The sequence below is a fragment of the Phalangium opilio genome, unplaced genomic scaffold, assembly GCF_054372755.1.
Source record: "Phalangium opilio isolate 3A_F unplaced genomic scaffold, DU_Popi_V2 ptg000017l_1, whole genome shotgun sequence".
NCBI lineage: Eukaryota > Metazoa > Arthropoda > Arachnida > Opiliones > Phalangiidae > Phalangium > Phalangium opilio.
This window is the reverse complement of record NW_028324151.1, coordinates 10,693,907-10,713,125: the sequence shown is the minus strand read 5'-3', so window position 1 is coordinate 10,713,125 and position 19,219 is coordinate 10,693,907.

The window sequence follows — 19,219 nt, the reverse complement described above, 5'->3', positions numbered from 1 at the left end:
CAAACGGTACCCTTAATGACGTCACCAGGGGTACAAATACATTTCTTTGTTTTGAAGTATGTTCAAAGGTGGGTTTTCTTTTTCATATTACAAAAAGAATAAAATTATTTGAATCGTTTCACTTGGGATATAAGCTTATTATAACCCAATAGATGTTTAGAAACCAAAACTAGCCTTTTTTCAAACAAGTTGGGAAAACCAAAATATTACCTCTCCGTGTCGAGAAGATTATATAACCTTAAGTATCCAATGAAAACGTCGACCTTTTTGCCCTCATCCTTTCCCGCGCTTTGCGCTTCCGCATTTCACCTTACTCTCAACATTATCATCTTCCTCCATTTTACATACAAAAATCAAATACTCACAAAAAGAAGCGGCAAAAAGCTGCTGGCTCTTTACAACCACTTAATTTGACTTAATATCCAATTTCCAAAAACAATAATATACCGGTAGTTTAATTGACTACCTACTAGCATCGAAATTCTCATAAAGAATGGCTTCCGCGGATAAAAAAGGGCAATTTTCAACAAGGTGGGCGTTATCTCATTAGATTTGAAAAATATCATTTGTCTTTTTTACCAATGCCTAGCCGTTTGGATTTTTTTAAAGCAATCTTAGCACCAAAAAATATTTTTTGATACAAAATAAATGTTTTATATTCTTATTAAGAATAAAACGAGAGGATAAAAAAGGTCTGTCCTCTCGTAATTGTTTAAGCTTTTATCATGATTACTCTATACAACAGTAACAAGGAGTATAAACCCATTAGTGGAAGCAGTATTTTTTTCCGAAACAATCTCGCTTATGTTTATCCTCTCTAGACTTCGCTAAAAACGTATTACTCCTACGTAAAATATTAATAGACAGGCAAGGATTCATAGCATTAAAGAAGGAGCGCAATATTATCCATATTTTCATTTCATATACAGAGAAAAGAAATTATTATGTTTCTGAGAGGAGCTTCCCATTTTTGTTGTTGTTTTGAAAAATATATCGCAATGCACGGGCCTTGATAGATACAGGAGGCAATGAATGAATTATATCACATGCACGGGCCTTGGTAGATATAGGAGGCAATGATAATCTCTCTCTTTGCACGAGAGGTTTATCTTTAATATTTAAATAAATACAATTATTTATAATTATTTTAATCTTCAATAATTAACATTAATAATAGTTAAATCGTTTAAAATAAAGTTATACCTATTATCATCTCAAACTTTGCTAATATTGACATTTAAAGTGAAGGGTACCCCTCTTGCCCGCTTTCTTCAAATTTTGGGGTATATATATGATTCGTTTCCATTATATTAGTAAGGAAAAAGCGCAATTGCGAAAACCTTTGGTGGCGATCCCACCTTAGGGAGGCTAGACGTTTCTCGTAACCCTAGCTGATCGCCGCGAATATCCTAAAACCAAACGATGATAATGGAGTAGAAGCCAATGATACAGATTGGTGTGGTGGTGTTAGAAGCCAGTGTAAGTGCAGACTGGTGTCAATGTGGGATTGACAAAGAACAGAAGATGGTGGTGATTGGAAGCCAGTATATACAGACTGGTGTCCAAGTCGAATGGACGAAGACCAGAACATGGTGGTGATTAGAAGCCAGTAAGAACAGACTGGTGTCCGTGTGGGATGGACAAAGACCAGAAGATGGCGGTGTGAGAACTCAAATAGAGGAGCCATTTCCGTGACTGTGAAAGCAGTTCGGAAATGGCGAACACGTTTGCTTCGATACGCAAACTGCGAACGCGGTCACGTGGGTGTAACAACGGACAGACAGACAGACTGTTGTAAATTAGAGATAATACCGGTTGTTACCTCTCCGAGTGACGTATGTCACGGAGAGGTATTACACCGGCCGTGTGTGTCAGTCTGTCTGTGTGTCTGTCTGTCAGACCCCACGTGACCGCGTTCGCAGTTTACAAAACGGAGCAAACAAATACCCGATTTCCGGAACGCGTTCGCGGTTCACGGAAATTTGGTCATTGATCTACCAACACCAGTCTTTACTAACTGGCTTCTAAGGACAACAATCTGCTTGTCTTTGTCCATCCCACATGGACACTAGCCTGTACGTGCTTGCTTCCAAGCACCACCAACTTCTGTTCTTCGTCAATTTCACCTTGACTCCAGCTTCTATGCACCACCATCTTCTGTTCTTTGTCCATCCCACATGGACACTAGTCTGTACTTGCTGGCTTCCCAGCACCACCATCTTCTGTTCTTCGTCAATTTCACATTGACACCAGCTTCTTTGCACCACCATCTTCTGTTCTTCGTCAATTCCACATTGACACCAGCTTCTATGCACCACCATCTTCAGGTCTTTTGTCCATTCCACTTGGACGCCGGTCAGTACATTCTGGCTTCTTTTCCACCGTCATCGTTTGGTTTCAAGATATACGCGGCGAGCGGCTAGGGTTACGAGAAACGTCTAGCCTCCCAATGGCAGGGCTTCCACCATCGGTTCACGCGAATGCGTTTTTATCTATTATTATAATGGGAACGAATCGTATATATACCCCAAAATTTGAAGAAAGCGGGCAGGAGGGGCATCCTTCACTTTAAACGTCAATATTAGCAAAGTTTCGAAAGATAATAGGAACAACTTTATTTTAAACGATTTAACTATTTTTAATGTTATTTACTGGCGATTAAAATAATTAATATCATTTATATTTAATTAATTATTTAAGATAAACTTATTTCTACGTACTGACACAAGTGAGAGTTAATATAGAACGAGTAATGAAGATTGCATCTGAATCGAAACACTACACGCATATCAAAGTTAATATAAAGCGAGTAGGATGAAAAGATCTCTTACAAAACGATAGCATTTTCTTTTTGCAGAATATTAAATGGAAATACTTAAATATTTTTCGGCATTACGATTCATTTAGTAGTTGTGTAGGTATAAAGCTCTGTTTCATCTCAATATTCCAAGAACATCTTTTGATATTAACATTTAAAATTTGGTGTTTACTTTTTAATTCATCTTTACTACATTTATATATAGTGTAAACGTAACTTTTAGCTTCATTAAATAATAAGGATGTTAATACTTCATCTCTCCATACGTGTTGAAACGACTGGATTTATGAGATAAGAATTGACCTTGTTTCATGTCCTCTTATAGGAGGTCTTAACGGTTCAGAGTGAGCCGAAAGTTAAATACACATTTAAGTGATAAATATTAGGTCCTCATTAGAATTATTGAGGATGCGCAGGAAATTATTAAACGCTTTAGACTTTACAAATGATCATGGCAATATCTCGCCGATTAGAACTATGTATTTCCGGTTTGTCTCATTGGCTGGCGGATCTGTGTTTGGAAAGTAAATTCGTCTCGGCTCGGAGAGGTTTATTTTGGTTTCCCAACTTGTTTATCTATATCCAGATTCTATTTTCTATACTTGTATTTTTTATGCATCGCGGTCATTCTTGTAATCGTTATTTTTTATCGCGATGCCTTAACTATATAACCGGATAACATTCCGATAACGTTTGTCAGTTCTCAGTCGTCAGTTCCCAGTTATCTGTTCTCAAATAGCAGTTGTATTCCCGGAAATAATGTTTTACTTAAATTAATAAAGAGTTTATAACCAGTTAAACCCAGATTCGTTCTTGCGTCAAACAACAACAGGTTATGGGCCCAGCACGCTTCCACTGCGCAAAGGTTTAGAAGTCATAAGAAGTTCAACGCCGGGAAGATTATCCTTTAAGGTGCGGAGTCAGAAGAAGAATGACCGGAAATCACCTGGGACGAATCGAGACGTTAACTAAAGATAATTATGATACCTGGAAAATGCAAGTGGAAGCTCTGCTTCAAAAGAACGACCTCTGGGAGTACGTAGATGGAACTTCAACGAGGCCAACTCCGGTGCGGGGAACGGAAGGAAACGCCCAGGCGGTCGCTACCTGGGACAGTAATGATCGAAAAGCAAGAGCGGACCTAATCTTGTCGATCAGTCCGTCGGAGTTGAAGCAAGTAAAGAATTGCACGACCTCACGGGAACTATGGCAGAAGCTCGAATCCATCTACCAGTCCAGTGGACCTGCCCGGAAAGCCACGCTGCTGAAGAAACTGACCCTCAAGAAAATGAAGGAGGGAGAAGATGTCCGGGATCACGTCCGAGAATTCTTCGACGCAGTAGACAAGTTGGCTGACATGGGAGTAGCTGTAAACGACGACCTACTGGCCATTATGTTGTTATACAGTCTACCAGAATCGTACGAGAACTTCCGGTGCGCAATAGAGTCCAGGGATGCGTTACCTGATCCGGAAGCCTTAAAAATAAAGATCCTGGAGGAATCGGACGCCAAGCAATCTAGGGAAGACGAACCCGTGCAGAATGCGATGATGGGCAGTAACCACTTTTCCCGGAAAACTGCAGAAAGGGGTAGAGGAAGGGGTTCACGTGGACGAGGAAGCACGACCTTCAAGTACAAGTGTCATGGATGCAGGAAACCCGGCCACAAGGTAGCCGATTGCCCCGACAGAGACAATGGTTCAGAAAGAAAAACCAGAAAGAAAGAAAACGCCCATCATGTACTGGCAGAAAATTTGGCCGAGGAAGAATTCGCATTGCACCTGAAGGCTTATCACGATTCCTGGTGCCTGGACAGCGGAGCCACCTCGCATATGACTTCCAGCAGAGACTGCTTCAATGATTACGAAGAGACCACGAAATCTTTAAACCTGGCCACTGCAGAGTCAACGAAGATACGAGGTGTTGGCGAAGTAAAAGTACACGCAACGAATGGCAGCGACAATCGAATTCTTCGCCTAGAACGAGCCCTTCATGTTCCGGATTTAAGAACAAATCTCCTATCCATTGCCAAGATGACAGACAAAGGACATGAGGTCACATTCAAGAAGTCGCAGGCCTGGATTAAGACGGCAACCGGGGAAGTTATTGCAGTTGCTGACAGAGTTGGAGACCTTTATTTCCTGAGAAAGGCTGAAGAAACGGTCCATGCAGTGCAAGCGGAAATAAAGCCTAGAAGCAACCTGGAGAACTGGCATTTCCTACTCGGTCACTTGAACGAGAGAAGTTTAAAGGAAATGGCCCGGAAGAATTTGGCTACGGGGCTCAACATTGAAAAAGATGGGAACCTGGGAATCTGCCAAATCTGTATCAAAGGAAAGCAATCGAAAGAGCCGTTCCCGAAAACCGAAGATAGCCGAACCTCACATGTCCTGGAAATAGTACACTCTGACGTATGCGGGCCGATGAGAGTAACGTCGATGAGCGGAGCCAAGTACATCGTCGTTTTCACTGATGATTATTCCCGGTGGAGTGAAGTCAGTTTCTTAAAACACAAGAGCGAAGTGTTGAAAGCCTTCAAAGAATTCAAGCATCGAGCTGAAGTGGAAACCGGGAGAAAAATCAAGACCTTGCAGTCCGACAACGGAACCGAATACTGCAACAATGAATTCGACAGATTCCTGAAAGACTCTGGGATAAAAAGAAGACTCGCCGTACCCTACACCCCGGAACAGAATGGCATTGCTGAAAGGAAGAACAGAACACTCCTGGATATGGCCCGATGTATGATGATACAAGCGCAACTTCCACCATCATTCTGGGCAGAAGCGATGGCCACGGCCAATTACATTCGAAACCGTTGTCCTTCCCGGAGCATAAATGGAGAAGTACCATTTACCAGATGGACCGGAAAGAAGCCATCCCTGCAACATTTGAAGATTTTCGGCGACAAAGCTTTGCTGTTGGACGAAAATAAAAGGAAGGGGAAGTTTGCAGCCAGGAGCAAAGAATGCGTTTTCATCGGCTATTCTGAAGTCTCGAAGGCCTATCGACTCTGGGTTCCGTCCGAGAAGCTAATTTACCGAAGTCGAAATGTCAAGTTCCTGGGAGAATTTAATTTCGTCACTCCAGAAGTCAACCTGAAATACGGAAGCAAAGCTAAAGGCGAAATCGAAGTCCCGGCCACTACACACGCTGCAAAACCGTCAGGCAAAGAAGTCAAAAAGCAGTTCAAAGATGAAATCCCGGAAGAATCTAATGCCCAGGAAAACGAGGAAGTCTTCGAAAAACCCTCAGAAACCCTCGTTCTGAAGAAAGGTCCTGGAAGACCGAAGAAAATAAGAACTGGAGTACCCGGACGACCGAAGAAAAAGTTCAACATGATTCCGAGCGTCTCAGAAGAGTCTACTGAAGAGGCTACTGACGAGCAAGAAACCCTGTCCGATGAGTCAGCAAGCCTAGCCATCTTATCAGAACCTTTGTCCATGAAGCAAGCCCTGGCTTCTCCGTACGCAAACGATTGGAGGAAAGCAGTAACGGAAGAGTTCGTTTCGCTTATCAAGTGCGAAACCTGGGACATCGTTGACTGTCCGGAAAACCAGAAGGTCCTTGGAAATCGCCTAGTCTTCCGAACGAAGTACTTACCCAGCGGAGAAGTAGAGAAAAGGAAAGCCAGGCTCGTAGCGAAAGGTTTTGCCCAGAGACCAGGGATCGACTACCAAGAGACGTTCGCATCCGTCATTAGATCCAGCTCCATAAGACTGCTTATGGCCCTTGCTGTGGAAATCGGTTTGGAAGTCCACCAAATGGATGTCGTCACGGCCTATCTTAATGGCGAACTCGAGGAGGAAATATATATGGTCGTCCCGGAAGGATTAACAGAATCCCTCGAAGAAATCGTCAAGTCAACCCGGTTTGACAAGTCAATCATTGCCAGAGCAAAGAAATGGACCAGCGACCTGGAAGAAGAGGGACTAATAGCCTTGCGGAATCTACCAACAGAGGAAATGCCAGCTGACGTCTGTACAAAGAGCCTGTTCCGTCCGAAGCACCTCTTCTGCGTCAAAGCCCTTGGACAGGAAATAATTAAATGACCACCCCCTGGATAGAAGATTGAAACCACCGATATTAAGAGGGACTGTTGTAAATTAGAGATAATACCGGTTGTTTTTTATCTATATCCAGATTCTATTTTCTATACTTGTATTTTTTATGCATCGCGGTCATTCTTGTAATCTTTATTTTTTATCGCGATGCCTTAACTATATAACCGGATAACATTCCGATAAAGTTTGTCAGTTCTCAGTCGTCAGTTCACAGTTGATCAGTTCCCAGTTATCTGTTCTCAAATAGCAGTTGTATTCCCGGAAATAATGTTTTACTTAAATTAATAAAGAGTTTATAACAATTAAACCCAGAGTCGTTCTTGCGTCAAACAACAACACAGACAGACACACACACAGACAGACACGGCCGTTACAGAACCTCTCCTGGACTACGTCACACGGAGAGGTAAAAAGGTGTCTCTAGCCCTTTAAGACAACTTACAAAAACAACCCTATTTTACGAATTCAAAAAACGTTCAATGACCTAAACGATGTTCTCGACCCATTTGACAACATCAAAAGCCGTTTTATTAAAAATCTTAACAATTCCTCTCTGGGAAAGTAATTTTATCTGTATGTATTTGTTGTTAACTCATTTAATCTTTTCACTTAGATCTAAATTAATTTAATATGTTAGACTTAATTTAATCGTGTATAATTTTAAAAAGTACATACATGTATGTTATTATACACGAAATAAAATTCAATTCAATTATTGTAATATTATAATTAGTAATATTATTATTATTATTATTCTCGTGCTATAAAGACGTGTTTTTTTAAAGCTCGTGCTATTTCGAAGTTTTCAAACTCGCGCAGTTTAATTTTTCAAACCTTTTTTCTAACTGCTTAGCGTGGCCAAGGCTTAACGTTTTCCCCCTTTTACATTGGCAAGGATTCGGGATTTTTCATGGCTCCGGCTAAGGATTCTTGCCTTAGCTGCGACAAACCTATCTATGGAAAGCAGTCCATTACGAAGTGCTCCGGAGGCTGCACAAGGCGTGCTCACAAAACTTGCGTCGGAGACGCATTTACTTGCATGAACTGCAAACACTCAAACAAAGTTTCCCGCAGCCGAAGGACTTCAACAAACTCTCAGAAATCTCTCATCACGTCTGCCAGGGATCCTAGCCACTCTCCCGTTCGTTCCCAGGCGCACTGTATCAAATGCAACTGTCCTTCTGTAGAGGATATCAACGAAACTCTCACGAATTTACTCCGCCACGATAGTCTAACACGTGAGTCGGACTCTATTTTGGATAAAATTCTTAACAAAATGGAAGCACTCGAGACTCTCGTCGTGACGCTTGACTCTCGGGTCGCTGAGCTGGAACGCGCCAATACTCAACTAAACAAGGAGCTTCAGGAGACTCGTGAAGCCGCCGCTGTCAAGGGTATAGCGCCTCAGTTCTCTGTGCGTCCAACTTTCGCCGCTGCTGCGGCCCCATTCCCAGCATTTGGGGCGCTTGCTCCCTCTACCCATGCTGTAAACGTGCGGCCACCACCTACGGCCCCACTTGCGCCACGTATCCGAAAGCCCACTAAACCGGGAAATGCTGTTAATTCAAAAATTAAGGCTGCAAGTCGGGAACCACGGCGACAACGTAAAGCTTTGTTCGTTAGCTGGCTTGATCCAGAATTGCTCTCTTGTGACCTACGTAATACCCTTGTCGAGGAAGAAGGTATAAAATCTGCCATCTGTATCCGTCTTCGGCCCAAAAATCCCAACGCCTCTCACTCCTCCTTCTACGTCACTTGCTCGGATGATGACGAATTTTCACGACTATCGGATCCTGACCTCTGGCCGGTTGATTGTATACTCGCTGAATTTGGTGGGCCACTTCGTGACAGTTATAAACACAGCTCTGAGCTTCCACCTCCCACGAACCAATAGCGTCATGGGAGAATTGTCTATTGCTTATCAAAACGTTCGCGGCTTACGTACCAAATCTCGGGAATTCTTTAAAAGTGTTGTTTCTTTGGACGTTGATGTTCTTGCAATAACTGAAACCTGGCTTAATCAGGAACATTTCAATAATGACTTTTTTCCAAACTCTTATCAAGTCTTTCGCGCGGATCGCCCTGATCCTCATTACCAGTGTGTTCGTGGTGGTGGCTCTCTCCTCGCAGTGAGGAGTGAGTTCATGGCAAGTCGGCGCAGAGATCTGGAAATGGTGGACGAATGTGTCTTCATTGAACTTAAAACTTCTGCTTCGACCGCTCTTCTCATAGGTTGTGGTTATTTTAGACCCACGATAAATGACCAACAATACGAACTTTATTCGCGTTGTGTTATCAACTCTCTTCGTGACTTCCAAGGGGACATAATTCTCTTAGGAGATTTTAACCTTCCCGGAATTAACTGGGACTTTTTCACTACGCAATGGTGTACCTCCCCAGTTGCAAAGAAAGCCCAACACATTTTTGAAATTTGCTATTCTTTGAACCTGCATCAGCATAATACTTTAAAAAATGTTAGTAATAATTTGTTAGATCTGTGCTTGTCTAATGTCAACGGATTATTTTTAGATCACTTAAGGGATCCACTCGTTCCAATTGATGAATATCACCCCCCCTTTACGATTAGTTATCCCTACTCACTGTTAAAATTTATCCCACCAATTACTTCTGTGTTTCAGTACGATAAGGGTGACTTCGTTGGCTTTTATAACGCTCTTAAAGAATGTGACTGGGAAGGAATTTACTCCTCGGAAGATGTTGATTACTGCGTGACCCTGCTGACAGGTTTCATTCAAAGCCTCATGACTAGGTTCATACCACGAAAACGTCCACGGGGTAAACCGTCATTTCCTCACTTTTTCTCCAAGGAGTTAATACTCCACATTAGACAAAAAAGGTACTTCTATAAAAAACACAAACGGACGGGGGTGCACTCGGACTTCGTTGCCTTTAAGAAATACCGTGCCTTGGTTCGGCTTCTTACAACTCGGGACAAAAAGACTCATGCCGCTAATGTTTGCAACGAGGCTCGTACTCACCCCAAAAAGTTTTGGAGTTTAGTGGGGGGTAACTTAAAATCAGACAATCACACCATCTCGCTAAAGTCAGGCAAGGACCTTATTACGGACCCTGAAAAACTGTCCGTTATTTTCGGGAATGTATTTTCTAAGATTGCGGTTGATGACGGTCAGCTTGGAAACTATTGTGCTCCCCCTTCGCTAATGCCAGTCAACTTCTCACTCCCAGTTCTATCACAGTCAGAAATATACTCAGCCATTAAACAAATGCCCGCGAAATTTACCACGGGGGATGATGGTATTCCGGCTTTTATCATCAAGGGCTGCCACGAAATATTGCTTAAGCCTCTTGAGTACATTTTTAATCTGTCACTGAAAAAGCAATACTTCCCAGCCTCCTGGAAAAAAGCTTTGATCGTTCCGGTTTACAAAAACGGCTCAGCTTGCGACCCTGTCAATTATAGGCCGATCTCCCTCCTTTGCGTCTTGGCTAAAATTTTTGACAAACTCATCCACTCCAGTCTACAACGTTGGTTCGGTACTTTCCCTAATGAGTGTCAACATGGTTTTATCCCTGGCAAAGGTGTGGACACCAACCTAACGTCCTTCATGAATTTTGTCTCTCCCGTGGTTGAAGCTCGTGGACAAATTGACACCGTTTACCTCGATCTGGCGAAAGCCTTTGATAGGGTATCACATTCACTCTTGCTAGCGAAATTGTCTTCTATGGGAGTCTCGGTTGGCTTACTAGGTTGGTTAAGTAGCTACCTAACGGGCAGAATTAACAAAATTAAATGTAACGGGGTTATCACGAACTATTCTTACCCAGTCACATGTGGAGTCCCTCAAGGGTCATCCTTGGGTCCTTTGCTCTTTAATATTTATTTATACGACCTTCAATTTGTGGTTCAGCATTCCTTCCTACTCCAACTCGCGGATGACAATAAACTTTGTAAAAGTATTAACTCCCTAGCAGACACCGCTCTCCTCCAGAACGACCTCAACGCTATCTCTAGGTGGTGCGCGCAAAACAACCTGCCTATTAACCCCAAAAAGTCAGTCCACGTCTCATTCACCAGGCGCGTTTGTCGTATGATAAATACTTCCTATACGATCGAGCGCTCTGCGATTCTTCGTAAAACCCTGGTGCGAGACCTGGGCGTACTATTTGACTCCGCTCTTTACTTCAGGGAACAAGTAAATAACCAGTTTAGTAAGTGCCGTAGGACCCTCGCTGTTGCCCGTAAGCTCACCAAACCACTGAATTCCCTCTACCATTTTCGACAACTTTATCTTACCTTGGTACGTTCTCGAGCCTTCTACGGGTGTATCGTATGGGGGGGATGCTCAAGTTATCTTTTGGAAAAAATTGAAAGGGTGCAAAGAAAATTTGTGGAGTTTTGCCATACTTTCTTCTTATCAACTCTGCCGTATGATTATCAGGGCCTACTTAGTACCTTAAACATTCCTAACTTCACCCATTACTTGCAAATCTCGAGGGTCAGATTCGTTCACAAACTTCTAAATAACAGAATCCCATCTAGCTCTCTCCTCCACAAACTCGCCTTCTCTGTGCCTAAAAATCTTAGGACTAATTGTACGTTTTACGTTCCCCGTTTATCAATAAACCCAATGATACAAATGCAGGTTGCGTGCAACAGCATGCCTCCGCATTTTGATATCTTCAGTGATCCTCTTACATCAATCCGTTGACATTGACAATGACTTAAATTTATGTTACCTAACTCCCTATTAATACCTTTACACGCGATAATATTCCTCCATTCACTTAACAATTCATACAAAATTTTCAAATGATTTTTTAAAATTAACTATATTGTCGCGTAAAGCTTCCCTTAATTCTTTCTAATTCTTTAAGAAATATTTAACAAAAGTTTCGTATCCCCTGTATATGTTATTCACATAACCTTAGACTTCCTTATTCATTCTTCTTACCATATTAATTGAATTACTGTTAATTTTCTTCAAATAGTTACTTAACTCCCAGTAATATGATTTATTCCGTGTAAATACTTAATATGCGATCATTTTATTCCACTCAATTAATAATGAATTCTTTTTTTCCCCAAATTTATTTTATTGTCGGGACTAATTATCCCAAAAATTATTTCCGTCTCATTTTAAACGGACTTCACTATAGTTTCGTATCTGATTCTAAATAGTTGACCAATATTTATTGTCCAAGTTCCTTGACTAAATAATTAATCCCTATCACATAATTAATTTCAAATTTTTACATAACCTTACTGCACCTCAAATCACTTTATAAATAATTCATCCTACTCAAATAGTTCTGGTATCTCGTTTTACATAAACTTCTGTGTACAATCTAGTGAGCGACTTGTCTGCTTTTTTTGTTGCACAATAAACTGAATTGAATTGAATTGAATTATTGTAATATTATAATAAAAAATATTATTGTAATATTATAATAAAAAATATTATTGTAATATTATAATAAAAAATATTATTGTAATATTATAATAAAAAATATTATTGTAATATTATAATAACTAATATTATTGTAATATTATAATAACTAATATTATTGTAATATGATATTACATAATATTACAATTTTTTTAATCTTGTTATTAATTTATTTTCATACCTTGCTTCTGTAAGTAATTGCAAAGACAAGTATTTAAAATGTTCATCGAATTTGGTGTTACTAAATTTAACCATGTAAACTTTCACCTTACAATTTGAACATTTTGAATATTGCCATTTTCAAGGCATCTTTGAATTTTTTTTATTGAAGTTGATTTTGGGCACTAAGGGATTCATAGTCTAAGGTCAATTTTGCCACTTGCATCTTTAGTTCCTCTATCTTTGCTTGCATTTGCACAATCTGTACATTTTTCTTTCCAATAAGCAAGTGACATTCTTCTTCCTTTTCGTCCGTTTTATTCTTTTCATGGCGCTTCGTTTTTGTTCGGTGTTCGGTTATTAAATTTTGAATTTCTTCATTATCTATAGCGTTTAAATCGAATCTGTCAATCGCGTTAATATCAGCACCATTTTCTAGTAAAAATCGAATAACAGGCAAATGTCCGTAAAGTATTGCCTCCGATAAGGGGTTCCTGCCTAATTTATCCGCATGTTCCACTTGTCCCTTATTTTTCAGTAAAAAGCTCAATATATCCAAATACCCTTTACGAGACGCAACCAACACAGGTGTAAAACCATTCTTATCAACCAGTTCAATTTTTGCACCCTTCTCTGCTAAGTATTTCACCACGTCTAAATGTCCATTTCTGGAAGCCTCGAATAAGGGCGTTCTTCCACCAGAATCTGCCTGTTCAATTTTAGCTCCATTTTCTACTAATAATTTTACCATATCTAAACGTCCATATCCGCTAGCCGTCAATAACGGCGTGCGTTCATAAAAATTGCGTTGTTCAATTTTAGCGCCCTTTTCAACTAGGAAGTTCACCACATCTAAATGTCCGTTTGCGATGGCCATGAATAACGCCGTTTCTCCAAATTTATCTGTCTGCTCTATATTACCCTCCTCTTCCAAGAAGAATTTAACTATCTCTAAATGTCCAAATTTTGACGCCGCCAGTAACGGTAATTCACCATAATAGAACGCCTGTTCAATTTTAACTCTCTTTTCTACTAAGTATTTCACCACATCTAAATGTCCATTTCTGGAACTCGCCGATAACGGCGTGTGTCCAACAAGATTTCCCTTTTCAATTTCAGCTTCCTTTTCTATTAAGAACTTAACAACATCTAAATGTCCGTTCTCCGAAGCCCAAAGTAACGGTGTTGATCCATCATTGTCCGCTTTTTCAATCGCCGCTCCATTTTCTACCAAGAATTTTACAACATTTAAATGTCCTTTTCTGGATGCCTGCGATAACGATGTTCGTTTGTAATGATCCCCTTCTTCAATTTTAGTTCCCTTTTCTACCAAATATTTAACAACATCGATGTGTCCATTTCTGGAAGCCTCCGATACCGGGGTTTCCCCATTGTTATTCGCCTCTTGAATTTTAGCATCCTTTTCTACTAATAATTTAACAATCTCTAAATGTCCATATCTAGAAGCCTCGGATAACGGCGTTCGTCCATAAAGGCACCCTTGTTCAATGTTTACTTTTTTATCTACTAAGAATTTAACAACATCGAAATGACCATTTTTGGAAGCTTCCAATAAGGGTGTTCGTCCAAAGCGGTTAGCCTGTTGAGGTTTAGCTCCCTTTTCTACTAACAATTTAACAACCTCTAAATGTCCATTTGCGGAAGCCTCCAATAATGTTGTTCGTCCAAACTGGTTTTCCTGTTCAAAACTAGCTCCCTTTTCTACTAAGAATCGAACAACTTCTAAATGTCCGTTTTCAGAAGCCCATAATACCGGTGTTGCTCCATAATTGTCCGAATGTTCAATCCCTGCTCCGTTTTCTGTTAAGAATTTCACCACGTCTAAATGTCCATTTCTGGAAGCCTCGAATAACGGTGTTCGTCCGTTACTGTCCGCCTGTTCAATTTTCGCTCCATTTTCCAGCAATAACTTGACGATGCCTAGATCCCCTCTCTGTGAACTCAGGAGCAAAGAAGTATGACCATCTTTGTCGCTCTTGTTGGGGTCTTGTCCATTCGACAATATGATATTTATCTTATCTTCACAGTCATTAAATGAAGCGTCTTTTATAACTGATAACCATACAATTATCAATAAGGCCTTCATTTTTTCTTAGACAAGCTTCACCAGCGTAGAGGCCGTGCTCCAGATGTTGATAGCTATAAAAATTATGAAATCAGGTGTTATGGAAAGTTCAGGTTACAACGTTTTAGCGCGTTTTGAAGCTTATGCGTGAGAAAAATCGTGCTAAGCCTTAGTAACATCTGACGACGATATATACCCCTCGCAACGCTTCAAAAAGCCTTAATATCAGAAATAAATAAGGGGAAGTAGGTTTCTCCAACTTAAGTTAGTGTAAGGCGTCTCTTTCCCATAAAAAACACCGTTTGCAGCGCAAAATTTGAATTCTTTCAATAAGATTGAGGCAACTTATCGAGAGAAATTTTCTTACACTCGCCACCACTAAAATCGTTCAACCTGGACAGACGAATAGAAAATTGTCTCGGGGAAATGTATTCATCCGCGACTTCCCGCCAAAAACGTGATTTTAGGAAGGTGCGAGAAAAAAACCATACCTTGACGCCTCTCGAAACCTCTTTGATAACGTACCTCTATTTACTTCTGATAATTTGTAGTAAGCTTAAGGGCTATTGCCATAAAAAGTGAGACACATTTTAAATAAATGTGAGTTGCTTTTAATTTTAACAACTTTCAAAATAGAAAATATGAAAATTCTTATAAGTTAGTTACGTTCTTTGAAAACAAAAATATTTCAAAGTGGAATATATAAAATATTCATTCAGCCTATTGGCAGATTAATTGAAACGGTTTCGTCTTTTAGTGAAAGAGACCTATGACTCGCGACTGGTGTTTTTTCCAGCATGCCTACAGCAGGGATATATTTAATTTTACAAGTAGGAATGGAGAACGGTTAGTATTTACTTCAGTCCGACTCATAGCCCAGTAGAGTGCCCCCCCTCTAACACGTAGCGAAAAGTTTAAATTATCTTATTGGCTCACTTAAACTACGTTCTGATGACGTTGCTGACGGGGACGGGGAAAAATACGTGATTCCTTTTTACCTCTGTTGTTATGACCCGCCTCTTCTTTCATACCCCCCGTCCGTCCCGTGGAAGGAGGTCCGGGACTAAGACGCGCGCCCAGATTACTCTGTTCTCCGTTCCTACTTCTAAAAATCTATCCCTGCCTACAGTGACGCCGTAACTGTAGCAAGGGAGGGGGATTGTAGCTGTATCACTTTCACCATGCGATAAATTCCTGCTTTTACAAAGATTTCGCCTAACTACACTTAAAACGCACATTAGAAATTTTTCAAATTAAAGGATATGCTTTCTTGTATATTCTACTAAAATAAAAATATTTACATCCAAAATTTATTGATTTATTTGTGCTCTTCCTATTTACTAGTCTTGTATATGTTTTAGCAAACAAGCAATTTAAGGTCATTAGTTAATTCCTGCTCAGTAGGAAGCTAAAACGCGATAATTCAATATTATTTCTTACCTTATATAGTTGAAATATAAAATTACTCCCAGCCGGACAGAGGACTTGCGCCTTCACTTCCTGAGAAGTTTCTGCTTTTCCAATTATAGTCGTGTATAAGTTAAAAAATGAAGCGACACTGAGACGTTCAATAAGGCCATCACTACATCAACTTCAAGGAAAACACCATCACAACGTTAGAAATATGCCCAGCTAAGTCTTCTTTTTGGCGTTGGGTTATCAACTTCTATTCGACGGCTTTTACCACCTTAAGCATTTCCCCTTAGCTTTGTCACACTGAGGCATAAGGTAGATGCTTTTGGTAGTTAATTGTTTTGATTACGTGGTTTAATATGAAATATCCATTAATTTATACGCAGTTATATTTAAGAAATGAAAATTGAATATTAGCTCTTTCCTTTAATTGATAAAGGATAAGGAACTGAAACTTAATATCCCACAATTTATATCTCGAAAGGGTTGTGAAATCCTTTATAATATAAATATTCAAGGTTTAAAGTGAAACACATTTACATGAAACTTGAACAGTCCTAATCGAACTAAATCGCAACGTTCGAGATTGTTGAGCGATTCATCATAAAATGTTGATGGACTAAATGAAATTTGAAAGAGAAAATGACCTCACCCAATCGAACACATATTCTAAGGGAGCGGTAGCTAATTGCTTAATTTTGGTCGCGACTAACTGCTTAACGATAGCTTTTTTTCAAGATAGGTCTTCGACAGTTCCATTGCCCGAGCCTTTCGATAAGCTTTATTATCTTCCTTTCTGAGACCGATGGCCATTTTAACCTCTCTGTCAAACTATCGTTTGTGAACTCGCTTTTTGGTGTTGCCCGTGGTTTACCGCCATGTATTAGCCTCAGCGTCAACCAACACGTGTGTAAATTCACTCTGAGATTGGATACTATCCTCGACCTTTTGATTGTACTCCACCAACCGTTCCGGTACACCTGAATGCCATTGCCAACGCATTTGATTGATAATTACCGGTATGGACCCCGCTCTGGTTTTGTGGGTTTTGAATGCGACCGTTATAGCATTATGATGCCTCCCTAGACTTCTTAATCCTTCTTGATCTATGTCCATTCGTATGAGAAGCGACCACATTGCGTCATTTACCAAACCAAATGTGGATGAGAGGGAAAGTATGACAATGGCCATAGAGCCTGTGCTAAAAAACGCGGACATCAAAGTTTCGCCAATAACTATTTAGTTTACTAGTGACTGATGGAATTGCAAACTCACGACTGAAAGTAGTTCAGACTACTATGCTCCTTGGTTTAGTCATAGCACACTAGATCACGCGCATCACGACGCAAGCTGCTCGCGCTATAGCTAAATTATCGAGGTTTGTTTTAAACGTATCTAGTTTTATGAGCTCTTCGATTGCTTCGATAACCTTACTTGAATCCATATTATACCTTTAAATACCTTTAAAACATTACCAGCTACTCTGTCCTCACTACAAACACAAATCGAGGAAGTTCTAGCATACACAATAGCAGACGACGGTCACCGCGTATCCGCGAATTAACACAAGACCTATTTTAAGGGAGTGAACAGGCCCAGTATATCTACGCCAATAAAACGCTCAACTACGGCGAAACTCTGATGACTCGCGACTTTTGGCCATTTTAATACTTTTCCTATCATCCACTTTTGCCAAAACGTAGTCGATAGTGGTGGCCAGACCCCTAGCCGACCAAGTAGAACGCCCAATGCAGATGTTTTCATCGAAGTTAGCTATCTGGAGACCGTGATGAGCAGCCCAGTCTGATAGTGAAGATTATTTGTCCAAGTTCGCGGACCTTTTTGGTATCTTCTGACGTTCTGTGGTTCAGTTTAGGAGAGCTGGGAAATTACCTACGATCCGGACTGAAACAGATTGTAGGCTAATCGCACTGTTTTACGATGGTTAATTTTAATTTATTAATCAACGAACTAAGTTTGTTTTAAAGAAAAAACTGTTTATTTTTCATGCTGAACTTTTTGCTAAATTTTACTAAAGTTTTTTCTACTCCTATGTTTGCGGAGCTACCACTAATTTATGTGGTTACCACTAGTTTATGTGGCCATGATGTGGTTTTCTTTAGACTGCCTGTCCAAAGGCAAAAAAGGGGTCTCGTTTCGCTCTTACCTCCCTTGGTAGGTATTTTACAAGGGAGAGGTAGAGGGGAGGGGAAGGCATTTTCTGGGGCCTTTCCCCTTTCCTCATCTCTTTGCGAGACCGATGGACTTGCGAGATATTTCTCTCTATTTTTTCTCTTTTTAAAATACAGTGAAATGAATAACAAATTACATGAATTTGGAAAAACAAATTATAGTTACATGAATATTGAAAAACAAATTATACATGAATTTTTTTTACAGTTTTTAACATTTTGGTTGCGCGTACAAATTCAATAATTTACAGATAGCAACCGAACGGTAGCATTTTCTCGCCCATCTAGACCTATCAACGAATACGATAAGCATTGGCGATACCTTCTAGGAGAGCGATAGCTCTCTTAGATAAGACTTCATACCGACTTTAATGTATAAGGATGGTTTTTTGATTGGTTATAACTTTTTTTGTATCGTATTAACTGCTTTGAAAAAATTCCACAGAACTACAATTCGGGCCCTCAATATGTGGTTAAAATTTCAAAAAGATCCACTCATTAGTTTATTTTATAAAAAATAAAGTTGCTAAGGGTGGTTTTCATTTGCTTAAAATGATTCAGCCCTTTTGGTGAAAAAGTTAAATTTTCCCATAGAAATAACATGGAGTTTTTTTCAAATTTAGCCATTTTGTGGCCACCCTTTTGAAATGAAATATTCGTTTGTTACGTTTGGGAACGGTTTTATATCAAAATTTAAACCATTTTCTAGGACCATTTTTATGGTTTTTGAGAAAAATTAATTTTAAGTATGTTTAATTTCATGTTTTTTAATCATGCTTTGACTTACGTTGTTGCGCCCTATATGTCATACTGTTGGACTTACGGCGTTTTACCGGGGATAAAGCCGAGAAGAAAGCCACTCTTGCACTTACGCTGTTTTACCGCGGACTTTTATTTGATTTTACTCTCTTTCGTTGCAAAAACTGAATGATTTTAGGTAATTTAGCTAGACTAACGATTACAGGTAATTAAGCTAGACTAGCGATTACAGGTAATTAAGCTAGATTAGCGATTGCAGCTAATTAAGCTGTATTAGCGATCGCAGCTAATTAAGCTGTA